Raw genomic sequence first — 22,357 nt, forward strand, 5'->3', positions numbered from 1 at the left:
TACTGAGCTCAGATATATATATACTAAAGGACGAGGCAATGCAGCAGTACAAAACAATTAACACAAACAGCAATGACAAAAAAATGCAAATTGGCAAAATTAGCAGCAATAAATATAAATTAGCAAAGCAAATGCAACATTATAACTAATATGAGCCAATGTGCAACAACAAGAAAAATAAATCAGTAGTAAAACTGGCTTAACAGAGTAATACAAAGTGAAATTCAGTAGCACTATGCCTGGCAAACAGCAGCAGCAAATGCAATAACTTATATCTAAATATGACAAAGCTCAAGCAGAAAAAATATTACATTAAAGATGACCATGTCTAATACCTATGTTACATCTTAACACTAGAGTGATGCATCACTATAACTTACTCCAGCAGACAAGTTACCAAGTCACTGACAAAAATTATGTATGCAATTCCTGTGAAGTGGAAATGCCTTTTTGTGCTCCCTCGTTTTTTTGGAAGTAGATCATAAAATTATTATTTACTGGATCTGTAGGCTAAAATATCTATATTAGTACATCTATTAAATTTTATTTTAACCAATGCTGCAGTGCAGCTAGAAACTAGATATTAAACGAAATGAGCAAATGTATACAAAGCAATGTGTGAAACGTCATTCACTATTACAACAATGCCACCCAGCCACAGACTGCACACAGCACAGCCAGTGACTTTCATACAGTGTGCTACGTGGCGTTACCAATATAAAATCCTAAACAGTCTACTTACAACATCAGTCACGTGACTCAACGTTGTTTGGTGACTCTGCCTACAGATACCATCAACAGAATAGCACAGCTTCTGCATCATGCACTGCTCTTCCTGTACACTACCAAATTACTTTAATGGCACCTCACTTGTCCTGAAGCTTTTCCCACAAAGGACTCAGCTACAATGGTCCCACTCCCTCAGGAGTTCGACAATACATTGGATTCATGGCCCACCTTCCTTACCATATGGACTACCTCTGTCACATTTCTGCTCTCCCTGAAGTTTCTTTAGTGGCTTCTTCAAGTCCATTGGCCTTTCGCCCCTGTGCCTCAACCACACTAACCTGCATTTCTCCTTCCACTGACCCTGTGCTGGCACCCACTGCTCCTGAGCTACCAGCTCATTCGCTGTCAGTCCCTGTGCCACAGGCTCCAGCACTTCCTGCTCTGCCACCACCAGCTCCAGCGCCAATAGCTCCGGCTCCACCAGCTCTGGATGCACTGGATCTGGCGCCGCTGGCCCCAGTACCCATGGGTCCAGCGCCAATGTCCTGGCGCCACGAGCCCAGCGTCATGTCCGACTCAACCGGCTCCGGCTCAACCGGCTCCGGCTATAGCAGCACGGTGCCTATCGCTCCAGTGCTTCCCACTCCATCTCACTCATTTGGTTTTTCCTTCACCATGCAATTTGGTGGCATACAACATGCCTACTCCAAGACACTGCTCTGTGTCGCTCTGAACTTTTTGTTGCCCTCTTACAACTCCAACTGCTGTTGTCTCCTGCGATCTTCAGAGTTTCCTCATCTTAGCAGTTTACCTGTCCCCTCTCCATGGGGCACCTTCCATGGGTATTTGGTTGGGGTTCCTCGGCACTCCAGTTCTCCAGTCATGGAAGTTTTGCTGTAAGACTAGCCCGCCAGGTCACACTGCCTTTGGCGCCCCAGTCACCTTTCTTTTGATGTCGACCCTGTATATCTTTTATTTTCCAGGTCTGTCCATCTCTGTTTTCTGCTGGACGGGTCTCTCTCTTTGTGGCTGCTTCGCACTGCCAGCCTTTGGCCCATCTTCCAGTCCAGGTCTCCACCACTGGAGGCACGTTTCCTGGATCTGCCATCCAATGTCAGAATATCTTCTTCCTCCAGGATGGCGGCGCTTCTTCTCCACACTGGCTTTGTCTTCTCCCCATTAGGGAAGACGCGATACCACATCCGTGGCTGTCACCTTTGTCACAACAGTCGATTACACAGCGAAATTACTTCTCTATCTGCTCCTTAGGAATGTGGGATGTGGTATCAGTGGCTAGCACCTTACAGTACAGCCACCAGCCACACAGCAGAGAGCCGCAGGTTGCTGCACAGTCAAGGCGCCCACAACTCAACCGCAACTCATCCTGTCTTCGACAGCCGCTGGGGTATCTGAGGGCGCCACAGCGCCACTATTGTCGGCACTAGCATACCTTCGCAGGCCACGTGATACAAGTAGAACTTCCCAGTATTACTCCACCAAATGGATTTATAAGACACCGATCAGCAGCTCACCAATCAATCTAGGAGTATGCGAGTTCCATTTCAGGTTCGAGAGTTCGATACCAATGTTCACCGAGTGCCATTTGTCAGAATGCTGCGCATGCCAGTCGAATCCAAGACATCGATAATGTAGCAGATGCGGACTTCGCGTATGGCAGTGTTTCATTACTGTGACAGACTGTGTACGCAACTGTATCTTCAAGAACTGTTATCGAGAAAGGCGAGTTTCTCATCAGATCAGAACGATTTTTCACTTGCATTCGTTCAGAAGCTGGTCAGCTGCTATTGAGAACCTAACATCAAAATTTATTCTCTGTGTCAGAAATAAAGTTCTGTTGTTCTTATTTTCCTTGGCACATCTCTCTTCTTGTAGTACGCATCACCCACATCATGGGATACCAAACGGAATTTGTGGGGACTCTTGGTGAAAAAAAGGAAAAAGGAAAAATTGGTAATTAAAAACAAAGTCAAAAAATAGAAAATACCATTCGCTTCGATGCATATTCACGGATGTCTAGACTGTTGGTCGCCAGTAGATTAGTTCTGGAGTTAGTTTGTTCATTTATTCGATGTAGAGTTTTATTCTGTCATCTGGGTTCTAAACCAGAGCGGAAGTGGCACCTAATCTTATAAATACAACATTTGCTATATTTACAGGAAATTTTTTGTATATCTCTTTTGTTTAGTGTAAGACTGTTTTACGAAAACAAGTAAAAGAAGTGAGGAAGAAGAAAAGACGAGAGACAGAGGAAGAGTGAGGAAGAGTAACTACGTGTTGAGGAAGAAATACATTGTGCGATCGAAAGTATCCGGACACCCCCAAAAACATACGTTTTCCATATTAGGTGCATTGTGCTGCCACCTACTGACAGGTACTCCATATCAGCAACCTCAGTAGTCACTAGACATCGTGAGGGAGCAGAATGGGGCGCTCCGTGGAACTCACGGACTTCGAACGTGGTCAGATGATTGAGTGTCAGTTGTGTCATACGTCTGTACGCGAGATTTCCACACTCCTAAACATCCCTAGGTCTACTGTTTCCGATGTGGTAGTGAAATCGAAATGTGAAGGAACACGTAGAGCACAAAAGCGTACAGGCCTACCTCGTCTGTTGGCTGACAGACCGCCGATAGTTGAAGAGGGTCGTAATGTGTAACAGGCAGACATCTATCCAGACCGTCACACAGGAATTCCAAACTGCATCAGTATCCACGGCAAGTACTATGACAGTTAGGTGGGAGTTGAGAAAACTTGGATTTCATGGTTGAGCGGCTGCTCACAAGCCACACATCACGCCGGTAAATGCCAAACGATGCCTCGTTTGGTGTAAAGAGCTTAAACATTGGACGATTGAATAGTGGAAAAACGTTGTGTAGAGTGTCGAATGACGGTACACATTGTGGCGATCCGATGGCAGGGTGTCGGTATGGCGAATGGCCGGTGAACGTCAACTGCCAGCGTGTGTATTGCCAACAGTAAAATTCGGAGGCGGTGGTGTTATGGTGTGGTCGTGTTTCTCATGGAGGGAGCTTGCACCCCTTGTTTTGCGTGGCACTATTACAGCACAGGCCTACATTTATGTTTTAAGCACCTTCTTGCTTCCCACTGTTGAAGAGCAGTTCGGGGATGGCGATTGCGTCTTTCAACACGATCGAACACCTGTTCATAATGCACGGCCTGTGGCGCAATGTTTACACGACAATAACATCCCTGTAATGGACTGGCCTGCGAACAAACCCGACGTAGACGTCCATCCAATACCACCGGTGGGTCCAGCATTGGCGCTGCTGTGGACGCCGATGGAGGTATAGCTGATGAAGGCGCGGCGTCCAGTACTAACGTCACTGTGAACGGCGACGGAAGTGGTGGCTGCTGCAGCGGCTACGTAGGCGGTGTATATCTGCACTCTGCGAACCACAGTTAAGTGCATGGCAGAGGATGCGTCCCACTGTACCAGTTGTTAGGATTTTTTTCCGTTCCAGTCGCGTATGGAGCAAAAGAAGAATGACTGTGCAAATGCCTCTCAGCATGCTGCAATTTATCTAGTCTGGTCCTCACGATCCATACGGGAGTGATATATTGGGGGTTGTAGTATATTCCTAGAATCATCATTTAAAGCTAGTACTTTAAGATTTGTTAACAGTCCTTCTACGGATACTTTCTGTCCATTATCAATAGTCTGCCACTTAAGTTCTTTCAGTATCTCTGTGACGCTTTCTTATGGGTGAAACAAACCTGTTATCATTCATGCTGCTATTCTCTATAAACGCTCAGTATCCTCTTCTAGTCTGATTTGCTCTGGGTCCCACATATTTGTGCGGTATTCTACGATGGCTGGCTGGTACGAGAGATTTGTAGGTAATATTATTTGTAGAGTGATTACATTTCCCTAATATTTACCAATAAACCGAAGTCTATCACCTGCGTTACTCCCGACTGAGCCTATGTGATCGTTCCATTTCATATGCCTACAAAGTGTTAGACCTAGGTATTTGTATGAATTTACCTATTCCAACTATGACTCACTGATACTGTATTCAGAGGACACTATGTTTTTTGTTTTGTAAAGTGCAAAATTTTACATTTCTGAACATTTTTAAAGCAAGCTGACACTTTTTGCACCACTTTGAAATCAAGGTCCGACTGAATATTTGTGCTGCTTCGCTCAGACAGTATTTCTGTGTAGGTAACTGCATCATCTGCGAAAAGTTTGAGATTACTATTAATGTTGTCAGCAAGGTCATTAATACACAAAATCAACAGCAAGGGACTCAACATACTTCCCTGGGCTACATCCGGAGTCTCTTCTATATCTGTCGATGACTCCGTCTAAAATAACATGTTGTATCCTCTCTGCCAAGAAATCCTAAATCCAGTCACAAATTTCATCTTGTTCCCCATACGATCGTACTTTCGGCAATAAGCGTAGATATGGGACTGAGCGAAATGCGCATCGGAAATTGAGAAATACTGCCTTGATCCATGGCTTTCAAGATGTCATGTGAGAAAAGCGCGAGCTGGGTTTCACGTGATCTACTTTTGCGAAATTCATGCTCGTTGCCGTGGTAGAGCTCGTTCTGTTCGAGGTACCTCATTATGTTTGAGCTCAACATATGTTATAAGATTTCATAACAAATGTATGTCAGTGACACTGGGCGGTAGTTTTGTTAATCACTTCTATTACCATTCTTTCCGTGTTTTATTCGACAGTTCAACGTAGACGAACAGAGTATAGTATGGCTACCTATAAGCTCAACGACTGTAATATTATAAATCATGCACAAAGATCTATTTGTGATTCTTTTTTATTTACACAGCAGACGTGGGAGCAGCTTAAGTACCGGCTGGAGGTATAAGTAAATTGTTTATCCCTTCCACCTATTTGTTAGCATCCTTCACCGTAAGTAACTCGCCAATAAACCCTACGATGCTGTAGCGAAGTAGCAGCTAGAACTCCACTATTGAACATGAGCGACCTTTGTATGCGACAGATGTTTTCCGAGTGTACTGCTGCCACATAAACGATATAAGCAACAGACGTATGTACGATAGTAGTCATTTTTTAGCATGCTGCATGGGCGAAATGACACTATGACATCTTGCGTTTACTGTCGCGAGTCGAGGGAAAGGTTTCTTCTAATAGGCAGAAGATGAGAACCCGAGGAACAGGGAAATTCATGAATGTCTCCTGTTTAATAATTCTTAAACCACCTTCCTTTCTTGGTGTTCTTTCGATTAGCTTTTGCGCTTCTCTGCGCCTGACGGAGGCCTATCTCACTACTATCTTGGTACACCCCTTGGTGTGACCTGTGCTTTCTTCCAACTACTGGCCACGGTTTTTTGTTCGAGGAACTTGCGATAGATTATAGTTAACAGAGTGACCAACTCTGCCACAGATTTCGTATAGAATCTGACAGGGATTCCATCGGGTCCTGGGGCTTCGTTCGGTTTTAACGACTGCAACTGTTTCCCCGACGTCTCTGGCAATAATACCTGTTTCACTCATCTTTTTCAGTGATACGAGAATTAAATTGGGGCAATACTCCTGGGTTTTCCTTTGTAAAGGAACATCTGAAACAGAGATAAGCATTTCTGATTTTGCTTTGCTACTCTCAATTTCAGTTCCCGGCTTGTCCATGGGTGACTGGACCTAATTTTGGTACCAGTAACAGCATGCCAACACGACCAGAATTTCTTTGGGTTTTGTGAAAGATCTTTCGACAATATTCTGCTACGGTAGTCATTGAAGGCTTCATACAGTGCTCTTTTTACTGTCAAAGTCGTTTCATTCAGTATCTCTCTCTTTCTGTCTATCTATCTATCTATCTATCTATCTATCTATCTATCTATCTATCTATCTATCTATCTATCTATCTATCTATCTATCTATCTATCTATCTATCTATCTATCTATCTATCTATCTATCTATCTATCTATCCATTTTTCTATCTATGCTTTGTTTTATATCTACTATGCAGTAGTCTCTGCTTCTTTAGAAAATCCTTTACAGAGAATGTATACCATGGAGGATCACTCCCATAATGAACTTTTCTTCTGAGTACATATCTATCCACTGCATTGTAAGGTGTCTATAATTTCGCACCTTACAAGCACCCATCCACATACTTTGCCGTGATCTACAAACAATCAGGTGTCATGTGATAGGTTGTACAGCGTATATATGAATATATAAAGGAGACTGACATTTTCATTTACGCCTTGTAAATAATTGTTAATGCTTATTGCATGAAAGGTGATGGAGTGTCTTGTCACAACGGCGTAATGAATGATTGCCTGTACTAGTAGAGGTTGGAATGACAGTTGAAATGAAACGGCAGGCGGAACTCAAGCCCTGGGTGGAAGGCCCACACAGGTGTGGTGGTTCAGCTCCACACAGGAAGTGCCAAGACGGACAGTCTGGGCACCTGAGCGCAAAGACACAATACAGGGGCGACCGGCCGCTATTTTAGTAGGGCCAGAAGGACAACCGGATAATACTTCCAAACTCTGCAAATCTTGGACGCAGGTGAGAGGAACGAAGAAGCGGCACCTCGGAAACCACGCAGGGTGGGTTATTTCCGCGGATTTTTACTCAGAAGCATAGCATTGTATGAGTATAGGTATTTCCTTGCAAACTTTCCGCGCTGGACGACAAAAGACTAAAATATGGTTGGTCGGCGTTCGGAAGAATCTGTAGAGAGGGGGAATATTCCGTGGTTTCGGGAATATGATTCGTTTTCGGAATGACGATGGTGGGGAGCTGAGCCTTGCTGGGAAGCCAGCGGTGGAGATACGAAGTCTTCCGTTGTGAGCGCCCGTGTATGACGGTCGCTCGATATCAGCTTTGTTGGTACAGACGGACTTGCTGTCTTTGCTCTCAGGAGAGTTTATGGTTAGAACAGTTAGGCACTGTGCTGTTGCGAACCTATACGATTCTGGACTTCACTTCCGCGCTGGAAGTCGTTGTTGAGTACGCAACGTTCAGTAATTGAGAGCCCTTCCTCTGCCTATACTTACGTTGAGACATTATCTGAACTCCGTCCTTGTGGCTGGGAGTCCGCATTTCTCGTCCGTAGAACACAGAGAGGAGAAGACGGTATTAGAGTACATTAGTCAGCGGACCGCCTTCTGCCGTCCTAGTGTTTGAAAGAGTTTATCTGTGGCTGGAGTTCTTCCATCGTTGCAGACGACTACGAGAACCATCACTTCGACGCACCGGACGCAGTACATACGGTGATACCGCAAATTGCTTCGGCTTATTAGGGCTATAAAAGCTAAACAGCTGTGATCACGTTAGTTTATTTCCACTGAGGTTCCACACCACCGTAGATCATCTTTGAAAATAGTGTCTTCTAGCATTTTGTACGTAGATGATGTCAGTCATTTCGCGTTATTGATATTAGATCGCGCAGTCATAATATGGGGCAGAGTTGAGCAATTGATTAGTAATTTACTCAGGAAATGTAAACTTTGTAATATAAAGGTTTCTTTTTAATCTACAACAAATATATAAGCAGGAACAACGTTTATCCTTTAGTAGTATTAGTTGCATTAATCATTCATTTATGTTTAGGTTATAATTTATATGTTGAAGTCCATTAAGAGATCATAAGATCTGCTTCAGGGGGTAGTCAGACAGGGCCAAATCTTCATTTAGCATTTATTATTTTCCGTTGAGCACATTCATTTTTACATCCGCCTGGAGTAGCATCTTGGAGCATGGTCAACTATTCTTTTAAACTTGACTCATAGTTTCTCTAGATACTTCTGTACTGGATATTTCAAGTTCATCATTGAGATAAGACGCTACTGCTTCTCTGTCTAATTAGAACATATAAAGCTCTCTACTTGTATTAGTTGTCCTTTGCACTTTGGTATTCATTGGTCATGGGTCGACAGTCATGGCAGCTCGACTGTTGTTCTACACTGAGGAGTCATAATACATGGGATAGCGATATGCACATACACAGATGGCGGTAGTATCGCGTTCACAAGGTATAAAAGGGCAGTTTTTTTGGTGAAGTTGTCATTTGTACTCAGATGAACCATGTGAAATGGTTCCAGCGTGATTATGGCCGTACGAAGAGTATTAACAGACTCTTAACGCGGAATGGTAGTTGGGGACTAGACGCATAGGACATTCCATTTAGGATATCCTTAGGGAATTCAATATTCCGAGATCCACAGTGTCAAGATTGTGCCTAGAATACAAAACTTCAGGCATCACCCTTCACCACGGACAACGCAGTGGCCTATGCCTTCACTTAACGACCGAGAGCAGCGGCATTTTCATAGAGTTGTCAGTGATAACAGACAAGCAACACTGCGCGAAATAACCACAGAAATCAATGCGGAACGTACGATTAACGTTGCCGTTAGGACAGTGCTGCGAAATTTGGCGTTAATGGGTTATGGCAGCAGACGACCGATGCGAGTGCCTTTGCTAACAATATGACATCGCGTCCAGCGCTTCTCCCATCCCCCCCCCCCCCTCCTCCTCCCGCCACCGGGGCACGTGACCATACCGGTTGCACCCTAGACGACTGGGAAACCGTGGCCTGTTCAAATGAGTCCCAATTTCAGTTGGTAAGAGTTGATAGTAGGGTTCGACTGCGGCACAGATCCCCGAAGCCATGGACCCAAGTTATTAAGAAGCCACTGTGTAAGCTGGTCGTGGTTCCATAATTGTGTGGACTGTGTTTGCATGGAAAGGACTGGGTCCTCTGGTCCAACTGGACCGATAATTGACTGGAGATGGTTATTCACGGGCATCATGTTCCCTAACGACGATGGAATCTTCATGGATCACAACGTTCCATGCCCGTGGGCCACAGTTCTTTGCGATTGGTTTGAAGAACATTCTAGACAGTTGGAGAAAATCATCTGGGCAACCAGATCGCCCGACATGATTTCCATAAAACATTTGTAGGACATAATCGAGAGGTCAGTTCGTGCACAAAATTCTGCACTGGCAACACTTTCGCAGTTTTGGACGACTATAATGGCAACAGGGCTCATTGTTTCTTCATTGGACTTCCAAAGACTTGTTGAATCCATGCCACTTTGAGTTACTGTACTACGGCGGACAAAAGGAGGCCCAACACGATATTAGGAGGTATCCCATGACTTTTGTTACCTCAGTGTATGCGTCTCTATGCCAGACACCGCCCAGGGCTGCTCGGGAACAGCAGGCTGGGTTGCAGCCAGTGTTAGTGAAATATGAAAATCTACGGTACGATTAGAACGAAATTGGTTTTGGCGTGTTGATGGATGCCTGATTTCCTGCGAATGGTGTAATGAGCACGAACAGTCACCTGAGTGCCAACGCTAGATTCCCAGCTGTGAGGCTTGTCGTAGTTATGATTGAAAACTTTGTCCGTTGTGCAGAACGTCATAAAAAAAACTGGCTTCTGAAGCTGGGTGCCGAGGGTGAATTAGATGCAGCAGAGTGCGGTGGCAATGACCAAATAATAAATCTTCTGCCGAAGCATCGTGAAAAGGGAGAGTGTGAAAGGTAAAGTGAAACAACAACAAAGCATTTTCGCTCGAGTGCGAAGCGCAAAGTTTGAACATCTGAGCCTTGAAAGTGCGAACGATACGTTCGGCATCAGCGTTAGACTGAGGAGAGAACAGAGCCATTGGGACTTGTTGAATTCCATTTTATTGGCAAAATTGTTAAAGCGAAGAAAATTTCGGACCATTGTCCGAAATGATGGTCTGTGGCAACCCTTATAATCACAAGAGGACAATGTGTCTACGATTAGCTGCCCCCTTTTGCTCCAGAAAGGATCAGCATAATCCATGTGTAAGCGTTGCCACGGACCACCAGGTCGAGGCCATTTGAAAAATTCTTCGCGCGGTGCTTCCTCGTTGTCCGTGAGTACGTGGCAGCGAGTAGTCATCTGTTCCATCTGCTTATCCAGCCCGAGTCACGAACAATGTTCACACGCTATCTGCTTCTATCTAAGGATTCCCCAATATCCTCTATGTAAACGATTCGAAACGTATCGTTGCAAAGATGGGGGAATCATGACTTGTGCTTGTTCATTAGGAGAACGCAATGAAATTACGCCATCCTGAAGAGATGCATGGTATTTTTGCACTAATTCATTTGAAATCAATTTGGGATTAAGAACGTCAACAAGTCATAATGTAGAACTTCCGCAGTCTTAGTGATTGGTCCTGTTCAATAGCTTGTGCGATCCGCCGACAATTAACATGAAAAGATTGTGATGCATAAAAATCAGATTGATCAATTTGAAGACAAGAACCTTCTGATACATCCAGTTCGGGATCATTTTCCATATGTAAGGGAGAGAGTGTGTCCGCGTTGGGCTGGTGTGCCGTTGGGTGATAAGGAATTTATTACAGGTAGTTGTAAAGAAATAGTGACTAACGTTGTAGCTTCTGTGCTATATGATCCGGCACATCTTCCGTCGGATGAAAACGAGCAGTTAGCAACTTATGGTCAGTCACAAGAAAAATATGTCTACCATGCAGATATTGGTAAAATTTCGTGATGCCATATGTGATGACTAAGGCTGCCTTTTCCAGTTGACTATTGACTTGCGCCTTGTTCAACGTCTTAGACATTACGGTTATGGGGCGTTCAGTGTTTCCAAACTTATCGATGAAACTGCCCGTAATCCATGTGACGATAAGTCAACTGGAAATACTACTGGTTTCTGCAGTTCGAAATGAGTAAGACGTGGGTGACTAAAAAAATGCAGTTTTCAACTTATGAAATGATGGCTCGCATTCTCCAGTCGCTTAGAAAAGAGCGTTTTTACACCAGAGACGATGCAAAGGAGCAGCAATTCGCGCTGTGTTTGGAATGAAGAATGCAGAAGGTCAGTTTTCCAAAAACTGTAGTCACCCTACAGTTTCAGGAGAAGACTGTCTCCGAATGGCATCTAAATGCTGAGTCAAGGAACAGAGGCTCTGGGCGTCAATGAGATGTCCAAATATTCTATTTCGGTGTTGAAAAATCAACATTTCTCTATATTACATTCGACTCCTGCGTCATTTAAAATTTGAAGTAGAGATTCTAAATTTTGGAGATGCTGTTCGGGTGTTTGTCTGGATACAATGATGTCATCTAAACAATATGAAGAGGGCGGAACTTTCGACGTCAATTGTTCAAGAAAACATTAGAAGAGCACAGAAGCAGATGCGCTTCTGAAGAGAAAGTGCTAGTATTGATACAAGCCAATGTGCATATTGACCGTTATAATTTTTTTTCCTCGCCCAGGGAAAGTTGAAAGTAAGCATGGAATAAACCAATTTTTGAAAATAATCGTCCTCCGGCTAGGCGATCCACAAGCTCTTCGACACGTGGCAGCAGGAAAGAATGAATAACCATTTGATGGTTAACCGTAGTTATAATGTTGTCGCATGTCTGAGTTCCCCATTCGATTCTCTTGTGATAACTAGAATGACCGCTGATTTACACATATAGATTTCGAGACACTGATTTGTTCCAGCCTGTCGATTACATAAGCAACTTCTTCACGAATGGCGTGAGGTATGAGACATGCTCGGTAAAAGTTTGGTTCGGCATTGCCCTTGAACGTTAAGAGTGCGAGAATTGTCCATATTTTCACACAGTTTATGAATGCTGGCATGAGATATGTGTGTATCAGTAGCACGCACACTGTCTTTAATGTCTGAAGCAAACAAGTCAGATGCATCCGTGACAGAAACAATGGTATTCTAATGTGATTGAACTGGTGTGAATGGCACAGATGATGTTTTTTTCTATATTTTGCTTGCAAAGTTCACATCCCAAAAACAGATACGTTGTCGAAGTTTTAGGCTGTGAGATGCAGACGTCATTTTGTAGCTGAGGGTGTCGTAACTGTTCATCACTATTTTGATTAATCATTGTGATTGAAGCACCAGAATCTAACTGAAATAGTACAGATTGATTGCAAATATGTTGAGAAATGAACTTGGCGGGTATTCCCCTGAATGCGATTGTCAGTTCCGACTTTTGGAAGACCGTATTTGTCTGATTTTGATTGACTGAGCGTTGAGTTGTCTGTTTATTTGGGGAGAGACGATTTGAATGTGCCAAGTTTTGCACTGTGCTTGTCGCTTTGCCATTCTTGCGCTTTCGTCCACAGTTCCTGTGCGGACTGCCAAGAGGGGCGGAAAAGATTCAGAATGAGAGCTCATATCTATTTCCATTTTCTCAATTCGAGATTTGTGTGGAACAAAATTTACTTTGTGTTTCTTTTCCAGGCACACTTGATTAGTGTGTCCTGATATATGGAAGTGTCTGTAGCCCGTGTGGAGGAAGAAGCAGTGTTTGCGGTCATGTTTTACGTAACACTTCACAAAAGACGTCGGAGTGCTTGAACCTGCAGCGAAAGAAGATGAGCGCCCTGCGCCGTTGTGACACCGCTGCCCGTGGAGGCTATCAACAGGCGCCATGCTGGACCGGGGCCGCTGAGAAATATCATGTCAGCGTTGCAACAACAGCCACGTTAAAGTCAAGTTCCAAGAAGTCTCGCAGTTCCTGAGCTTCCTTCAAGTACTGGGTGGTTATAATCAAAGTGCAGTTACTCACAGAGGTTCAGTGTGAGCTGTAATTACCGTATGGCAGCAAAACTTGAAAGGTATTATAATGCTTTAATGCGGAACCGATTTACGTTGGAAAGAAGTTAGTTCTAGTTGTGGGCACCAGGTGCAAAACTGGCGCTGATAGTTGGAGACAGACGTATAGTCCTTTATGTAATGACTTAGAAACGGGACATGAGCAGAAAAGATCAAACAACTGAGAAGGGCGTAGTGTTGATTTTATTACGGTGGCCGAGCGCTTCAGGGCATTTCAGTCCGGAACCGCGCGACTGCTACGGTCGCAAGTTCGAATCCTGCTTCGGGAATGGATGTGTGTGATGTCCTTAGGTTAGTTAGGTTTAAGTAGCTCGAAGTTCTGGGGGACTGATGGCCTCAGATGTTTAGTCCCATAGTGCTCAGAGCCATTTGAACCATTTTTTTAATTTTATTATTAACCGCTCCTTTCACAATTTGTGCAATATGAGCACCAGAGAGTCGACCAGATGCTGTACGGTGCCAGATTTGCTCCTGATGGTCAAAATTTGAACTAATTTTTTCGAGGGGAAATCGGTTCCGGATTAAAGCTTCAAAAAAATGGTTCAAATGGCTCTGAGCACTATGGGACTTAACTTCTGAGGTCATCAGTTCCCTAGAACTTAGAATTACTTAAACCTGACTAACCTAATGACATCACTCACATCCATGCCCGAGGCAAGATTCGAACTGGCGACCGTAGCGGTCGCGCGGTTCCAGACTGTAGCGCCTAGAACCACCCGGCCACCCCGGCCGGCATTTAAAGCTTTATCATATCTGCCAAGTTCCGCTGCCATACGATAATTACATCTCATAGTGGACCCTCGTGAGCAGCTGCTCTGTAATTATAACCATCGGGTATGTCACTGAGTAAGATTGCGATGCTTTAGAATATCAACCCGTATTCTGTTGCCTGCATGATTCTGAATAACTGCTATGTCACGAAGCATTTTGACTTGAAAATAAGCTTCACAAGTGCACTCCACAAGTGAACTTTATAGTTCCTTCTCATGCCGTTGAGTTCAGAGACAAATTTCTTGGAAGATTCGTTACTGCGACGACGCGTACGAAAAACGAACAGCAGCTACATGAATCTACGCTTCAAAATATTCGTCTAACCTTCTAACAACTTCCTGGTAGGGTGGGATCTCAGATTCTAACCGAGGAAACAGTTTAATACACAAATGGAAAATATGCACTCCTGCCCACAAAAAAAGAAATAACAGTGTGTGAGTCACCTGAGAGTTTGTAGCCTGCAAAGTGTTGTTCTAGCTGCATCGTGTTCGCCATCCATTCCCCTGGTTTCTCGCCGAAGGAACGGAAGGGAGGATGTGGCCTCTGGACACCGGCATTCTGTACTTCAGTTGTTTGTTGCTGGGCTTCTTGTGCTTCCACCATACTGGTAATGCTCGCTAGCAAGGTTTGTATTCGTTGGCTCTGAAACTGAATGACTGCAGTATTGGTTGTTCACAAGAAGTTTCCATTTTATACACAAATTAAAAATACTTCAATACATATTATTTCTAGGAAAGGAAATGCTATTATTTTTTCACTGTGGTGACTGCTGCCACGGAATCACAGTGAACCAGCTTTGTCGCCAAGTGTGTCCGTCGTATCCGTCGTTTATGAGGTAGCTTAACACGTCAGAAATCCACGGAATGAATAAAATGTTAACACATTTATTTACAATATGTACAAGTTGAAACATGAGAAGTACATAAATTTGGTAATGCTACGAGTCCTTCGGGGATGCTGTGATATATCAATTCTTAACTGTCCTTTGTACGAACTGGTTCACTTGCTAGTAGAAGACAATTGTGGCTAGCTCTCAGTACTTTTAGTGTTATGCTACAACGCTGTATTCTTACTGGTCGAGATATGGACGGAGCTCCGTGTGCAGCATATTAAAGAGAACTGAACGCAGTAAGTGATGCGAAGACGACGTCCTCTACTGGCGTCTTTGGCGGCATCCATCGTAGATGACAAGCCTTAGTGAGAGCGAAGCTTGCCGTGGAGCGCTGTCACGAGATCCAAAAAGTATCGTATCTTACCGAGACGTGAGCGGAGCGCAGCACGCTATCTGCCGTCCATGAAGGCACCATCGGTACTGCAGGCACATTCTACTTTCCCTCGTTCTGCGCGTAGTGTGGTTCTACTTTGTGTGTTAGGTTCGTTAGACCTACAATGAAAAACATAAGCATAAGAATAACACTGGTTGGTATTTCTACGCAGTCCAGTCATATTAATGTGGCCACCACCGACATCAATGGGCAATAACCACATGCAGACGGCAGATGGTGGTACTAGCAGTGGAGGGTACATAAAGGGTGTCGGCGGGACGCGGACAACAGTGCGAAAATGGAGCGATTTGTCTGATGCCCAGCCTTTGGGCTACAAATGGAAGCGTTTCCGAAACGGTTAAGTTTGTAAACTGTTCACGTGTCGCCGTTGTTTAAGTATAACGTCGTTCCCAGAATGAGATTTTCACTCTGCAGTGGAATGTGCGCTGATATGAAACTTCCTGGCAGATTAAAACTGTGTGCCGGACCGAGACTAACTCGGGACCTTCGCCTTTCGCGGGCAAGTGCTCACCAACTGAACTACCCGAGCACGACTCACGCCCCGTCCTCACAGCTTTACTTCTGCCAGTACCTCGTCTCCTACCTTCCAAACTTTACAGAAGCTCTCCTGCGAACCTTGCAGAGCTTCTGTAAAGTTTGGAAGGTAGGAGACGAGGTACTGGCAGAAGTAAAGCTGTGAGGACGGGGCGTGAGTCGTGCTCGGGTAGCTCAGTTGGTGACCACTTGCCCGCGAAAGGCAAAGGTCCCGAGTTCGAGTCTCGGTCCGGCACACAGTTTTTATCTGCCAGGAAGTTTTATAACGTCGTTGTTGTTGTCGTCTTCAGTCCAAGAACTGGTTGGCTGCAACTCTCCATGCTGCTCTATCCTGTGCAAGCCTCTTCACCTGCGAGTAACTACTGCAATCTACATCCTTCTGAATTTGCTTAGTATATTCATCTCTTGGCTTCCCTCTACGATTTTTACGCACCACGCTTCCATCCAGTACTAAATTGGTGATCCCTTGTGCCTCAGAACGTGTTCTACCAACCGATTCCTTCTTCTAATCAAGTTGTGCCACAAATTCCTCTTCTCCCCAATTCTATTCAGTACCTTCTCATTAGTTACGTGGTCTACCCATGTAATCTTCAGTATTCTTCTGTAGCACCACATTTCAAAAGCTTCTATTCTCTTCTTGTCTAAGCTATTTATCGTCCATGTGTAACGTTGTTGCTTTAATTTGCTATGAAAGCGGTACTGCTAGACAATAAAAGCGGGTTAAAAGCTGTGAGCTGTCTGGGGAAGTTAACCTTGCATTACTGACCAACTGTTTCACCAGGTATCCAGTTTAGCTTACCAAATTCCCAACCAGACTAACATGAATTATAATCTTTTAATAGGCATACGATAACCGGTGATTATATATATAAGAGAATTTAAATAAAAAGAAATAAATCAGTTTATATTTGGAAATTTATTTTAACATTGATCATTGAAATTTCAGCATATTAAACGTGAGTCATAACTAAGCTGGTGCCTTATTTAGGACTGAAAATGTGAGTTTGTAATCTTACAGAACACATCAAATATGGAGCCAAGATTGGGAGACTGCATACAACACTGCATTCATAAAATAACACACGAAGAACGTTGAAACATATGCAAGAGGAAATTAACCACAACCAACCGATTCAATTTTCACCCAAAAAAGTTACTTTCGTAGCACAATCCTGTCCGTCATCTAATTACCACACACTGATATACTAAATTCATACTAACTCTGTGTGAAATCTTCCCGAAAAGAATAGCTGAGGGCTACTTTGATGAATACACCACATGTTTCAGGTGGTCAACTTGGTTTACACAAAGAGTGTAACTCCACAATAATTTTGATAATTAAAATAAATTAGATCGAAAAGCAGTTTACAAAAGAAAAACCTCGAACTGGTTACTATCGTCTTACTATTAACCTGATGGGTCAAACAGTTATATAAGCACGTGGTACTGGTCTCGCAAAGTACACCCCACGTGGGTTGAACATAAAGAAAAGTTGCTATATTGAAAAATATTGTCAAGACGAGACGTTATAATCACACAAGCATTCGCATTTAAGATTGATGATCTTAGTTAGAGTTACTGATCAACACGTGGTTCCACTTTACTCACAAAGTAGTGACAAAGCAACTACCGGAAGAGATTCTGAACTTCACACGCGAATTACACTGCGTTGCAATTTACGATAACATTAGATATTTTAGAGATAAACCTGAAATAAAGGTGGTTAAATTTTCAGTTAGGCTGAACTTAAGAAATCCATTGTCCTGCGGACACGCGCTTAGCCGGAGATCTTACCACTTCAGACGCTCGCCCCGGACAGACTGACTGGTCCCTTCCTGAGGGGTGGCTCACCAATAGAAACGGAAGTGGCCAGAGGGGCAGCTTCCTATACCAACATGACAAGAGACGGACAGGACCATACTAAGGATAGAAACCTCTCTGCTTTTAGAAAGCGTAGCTACCTGTTCCGACGTTGATCCTACTGTTCTCTAGCAGACAGGCTTGTCTGCTACCATCAAGCATGCAACTAGAAATACATTTGCTCATTCATGTTCTCACAGAGAAGGGAAGGGGGATGACAGTATCTTATCATATACAGTATGTAAAAGAAAGCTGATGTAGGTTCCGTATGAGACTGTGTGACATGAATTACATATAAACTGTGTTTTAAAGTGTAGTAGTGTGACAGATCGTTCTCGTTTATGCATAAAAGTAACACGTTCCACTACTCAGTCTCCTCCCAGATAGAAACGCCACAGTAAATTTAGAAGAGGAATTTATGCTGTAAATGACAACAGATTTAAGAAATCAAACATGAAAGGAATCCAACAGAGACCTTTCACATGTTACACCCCATACACATACTTTCAGAAAAGACTTCCTCATAAATCTATACTCTATGTTAACAAATTTCAGAAACGCTTTCCTTGCCATCGCCAGCCTACATTTTATATCGTCTCTGCTTCGACCATCAGTTATTTTGATGCCCAAATAGCAAAACTCATTACTACTTTAAGTGTCCCATTTCTCAATCTAATTCCCTCAGCATCACCTGATTTAATTCGACTACATTCCATTATCCGTGTTTTGCTTTTGTTTATGGTTCAAATGGCTCTGAGCACTATGGGACTTAACATCTATGGTCATCAGTCCCCTAGAACTTAGAACTACTTAAACCTAACTAACCTAAGGACAGCACACAACACCCAGTCATCACGAGGCAGAGAAAATCCCTGACCCCGCCGGGAATCGAACCCGGGCGTGGGAAGCGAGAACGCTACCGCACGACCACGAGCTGCGGACTTTTGTTTATGTTCATCTTATATCCTCCTTTCAAGTATACTGTACATGGCAAAATGGCTCTGTCCATAATAGGCGACAAGGTTGTGGCGCACCACGGGCCATAGATGACAGGGATGAAAGATGGCTGCGGAGATGTGTGCGGGCGAGTAGATTTGCAAGTGTTGAGCAACTGACTACCCAGATGAACCAAGAGGCTACGAACAGTGTCTTTTCAGCGACTGTTCAACGAACAGTGCTGTGTATGGGCCTCTGCAGCAGGCGCCTGGTTCATGCACCCACGCTGATTGCTGTTCATCGGCAACGAAGGCTGGGTTTTGCACGCCAATACCGCAACTGGACTTTCACTGAGTGGCGACAGGTGACTTTTTCAGATGAAGCACGTTCTATAAATCCATCAGACATATATATTAAGGTAGTATCTGTTCCCCAAAGAACAGATACCATTGACGCCCGTGCAGCTTCTCTAGAAGGAAATGATAATTAAATCGACACTCTAGATGCAAAAAGGCGTTGATATACATCATTGGGGATACGTTTAAAATGTGTGCCCCGATCGGGACTCGAACCCGGGAGCCCCTGCTTACGTAGCAGACGCTCTGTCCACCTGAGCCACTGAGGGTACGAACGATAGTGCGCCTGCAGGGACTTATCCCTTGCACGCTCCCCGTGAGACACACATTCCCAACATGTCCAAACAACTACATTCGTAGTGCGCCTAATAGATGTTTGCCCATCACACCCATTACTCGTGGCAGATTAATCTACAAAGCTTATACGAGTTGGGGCATAGCGCGTGCGTTCGCACAAGAATGTCAATGTCCGGGTAGCCATTGGGATCTAACGGGGAGCGTGCAAGGGACAAGTCCCTGCCGGGGCACTATGTGCCCTCAGTGGCTCAGATGGATAGAGCGTCTGCCATGTAAGCAGGAGATCCCGGGTTCGAGTGCCAGTTGGGCCACACATTTTCAGCATGTCCCCAATGATGTCTATCAACGCCTGTTTGCATCTATGGTGTCGATTTAATTATCATTTCATCACACAGATGGCCGTTGGCGTAAACGGCGTGAAACGTCTGAAAGTAAACACCCTACAGCAATCATCTGAAGGATACAGGCCGGAAAAGGAAGCTTTATGGTCTGGGGAATCTTTCCCTGCCACTCCCTGCCGTGATCTCATTATTCTGGAAGGCACAATGGACCAACACAATGCATCTATCCTTGGGAACGATGTCAACCCCTACATGCTGTTTGTTTTTCCTCGGCACGATGGTATCTATCAGCAGGACAATGCGACGTGTACATGCGTGGTTCGAAGAGTACCAGGATGATTTTACCTTACTTCCCTGGGCACGGAAGTCCCCGGATTTGAACCCAAACGAGTTACCACCTCGATCTGGCTGTTCGCGCCATGAATCCTCAGCCGAGAAACCTAGCGCAGCTGGCCACGGCGCTGGAGGCGGGATGGCTCTACATCCCTGTCAATACCTTCCACAAGCCGGCCGGTGTGGCCGAGTGGTTCAAGGCGCTTCAGTCTGGAACCGCGCGACCGCTACGGTCGCAGGTTCGAATCCTGCCTCGGGCATGGATGTGTGTCATGTCCTTAGTTTAGTTAGGTTTAAGTAGTTCTAAGGGACTGATGACCTCAGATGTTAAGTCCCAAAGTGCTCAGAGCCATTTGAACCTTCCACAACCTCACTTACTCTTCTTGCATGTCTCGCGCAGCTGAAGGTGGTTATTCAGGCTTCTGACAGGAAGTGACTGGACAGTGTATGTATATTTTTATGGTATATCTCCTTATTCCTCCTTATACTCACTCGCTTGCAATGGGCCTCAGTAGTGCGTTCTATACATCGCTAAAAACCTAATAAAATCTGGACAGGGCGGATTTGTATTTATTTGGTCGTAAAAAGTCTGACGTGTCCAGCTAAAGCCGAACATCTGGCAACCCTAACCATCAGCCAAGTCACTGGTAACACCAGCAGTTTCTGTTTGTACAGTGTTGAGTTTAGTTCAAATGGTTTAAATGGCTCTAAGCACTATGGTTATGTTAACCGAGGACCTGGAAACGACGGGGAGGCTCCGTCCCCGCCGCAGCCGCAGTGGTCTGCATCCCACGACGACTACCGCAGTCCACTTCACCCCTCCGCCGCCCCACACCGAACCCAGGGTTATTGTGCAGTTCGGCCCCCGTTGGACCCCCCAGGGAACGTCTCACATCAGACGAGTGCAATCCCTATGTTTGCGTGGTAGAGTAATGATGGTGTACGTGTACGTGGAGAACTTGTTTGCGCAGCAGTGGCCGACATAGTGTAGCTGAGGCGGAAGAAGGGGAAGCAATCCGCATTTGCCGAGGCAGATGGAAAACCGCCTAAAAACCATCCACAGACTGGCCGGCTCATTGGACCTCGACACAAATCGGCCGGGCGGATTCGTGCCGGCGTTCGGCGCTCCTTCCCGCCCGGAAAGCAGTGCGTTAGACCGCACGGCCAACCGGGCGGGCTAAGCACTATGGTACTTAACATCAGTCCCCTAGACTTAGAACCACTTTAAACCTAACTAACCTAAGGACATAACACACATCCATGCCAGAGGCAGGATTCAAACCTGCGACCGTAGCAGCAGCGCGGTTCCAGAATGAAGCGCCTAGAACCGCTCGGTCACACCGGCCGGCTGAGTCTAGTGTGTCTCATTTGCTTCTACCCAGCCAGAAGTGAATATTATCTGTGCTTATCTGAGCTGACTGGCGTTAAATAACGTTTTCTGACAGCTTGAGTAATATTTTCGTGCATTAGCATTTACATGAGTCGACTTTCTAATGTAGCTTCACGCTGCTATTAGCGATGTCACCTCATTATAGTTTGAATTTTGCAACTATTATAAATAGTCCTCGAGTAGAAACTAGAGCTCCAGCCGCTTAGGCGAGCAGGTGAGTGAAACTTGCATGGAGACTTCCGGTAACTCGACCTTGGTTCGCTGCCAGGCCACTTTGAGTGCTGCGAGTTTTACCGTCGTTTTATTATTGGTTGATATAAATTCTGGCAAGCTTGTTTTCGTTTCATGCAAAGCAGAGGCTGGTATTCTACATAATTACGTTCATTTGTTCCTGGTTACTACTTCGTGTGTGTACTGCACTATTTTAATTGCATTGTAAGCATGTTGCTCATATTACGCTTGATTTATGTCATATACGTTATATTGAGTGATGTAAATGGTTCCAATACCGGTACTTGTTTTACTTTTTATAAAACAGAAGCTGGTTTCACCGAAAGGGTGTTGTTTGGACTCACCTGCCTTTTCTTCGGACATTGCATCGCAATTCTGAACGACGCAGGCACTGCAATATTGTATTTATTCGCCGACACAGGGCAAGCGACTTTCTAATTTAAATGTCTCCCCTTTACGGGAATATTCACAATGAATGTACGAGTGCAGGATGCAGACACACAGTTGACAACATATGGAAATCTGTATCTGACCGTGGAGCGTGCCCGGATAGCTTAATGATGTGGCGGCACAGTAGCTCAGCGTGTTCGGTCAGAAGGTTATCTGCCCTCTGTAATAACAAAAAACTGAGTGAACGGATCCACGATGAACCT

At 44.6% G+C, this 22,357-nt stretch overlaps 1 pseudogene; it reads right to left on the reverse strand.

The window, feature by feature from the left end:
* The window catches only part of LOC124722538, a 35,912-nt pseudogene extending 33,981 nt beyond the window's left edge, over window positions 1–1,931 (reverse strand).
* Between the last annotated feature and the right edge of the window lie 20,426 nt (window positions 1,932–22,357).

Source organism: Schistocerca piceifrons, chromosome X (assembly GCF_021461385.2).
Source record: "Schistocerca piceifrons isolate TAMUIC-IGC-003096 chromosome X, iqSchPice1.1, whole genome shotgun sequence".
Lineage (NCBI taxonomy): Eukaryota > Metazoa > Arthropoda > Insecta > Orthoptera > Acrididae > Schistocerca > Schistocerca piceifrons.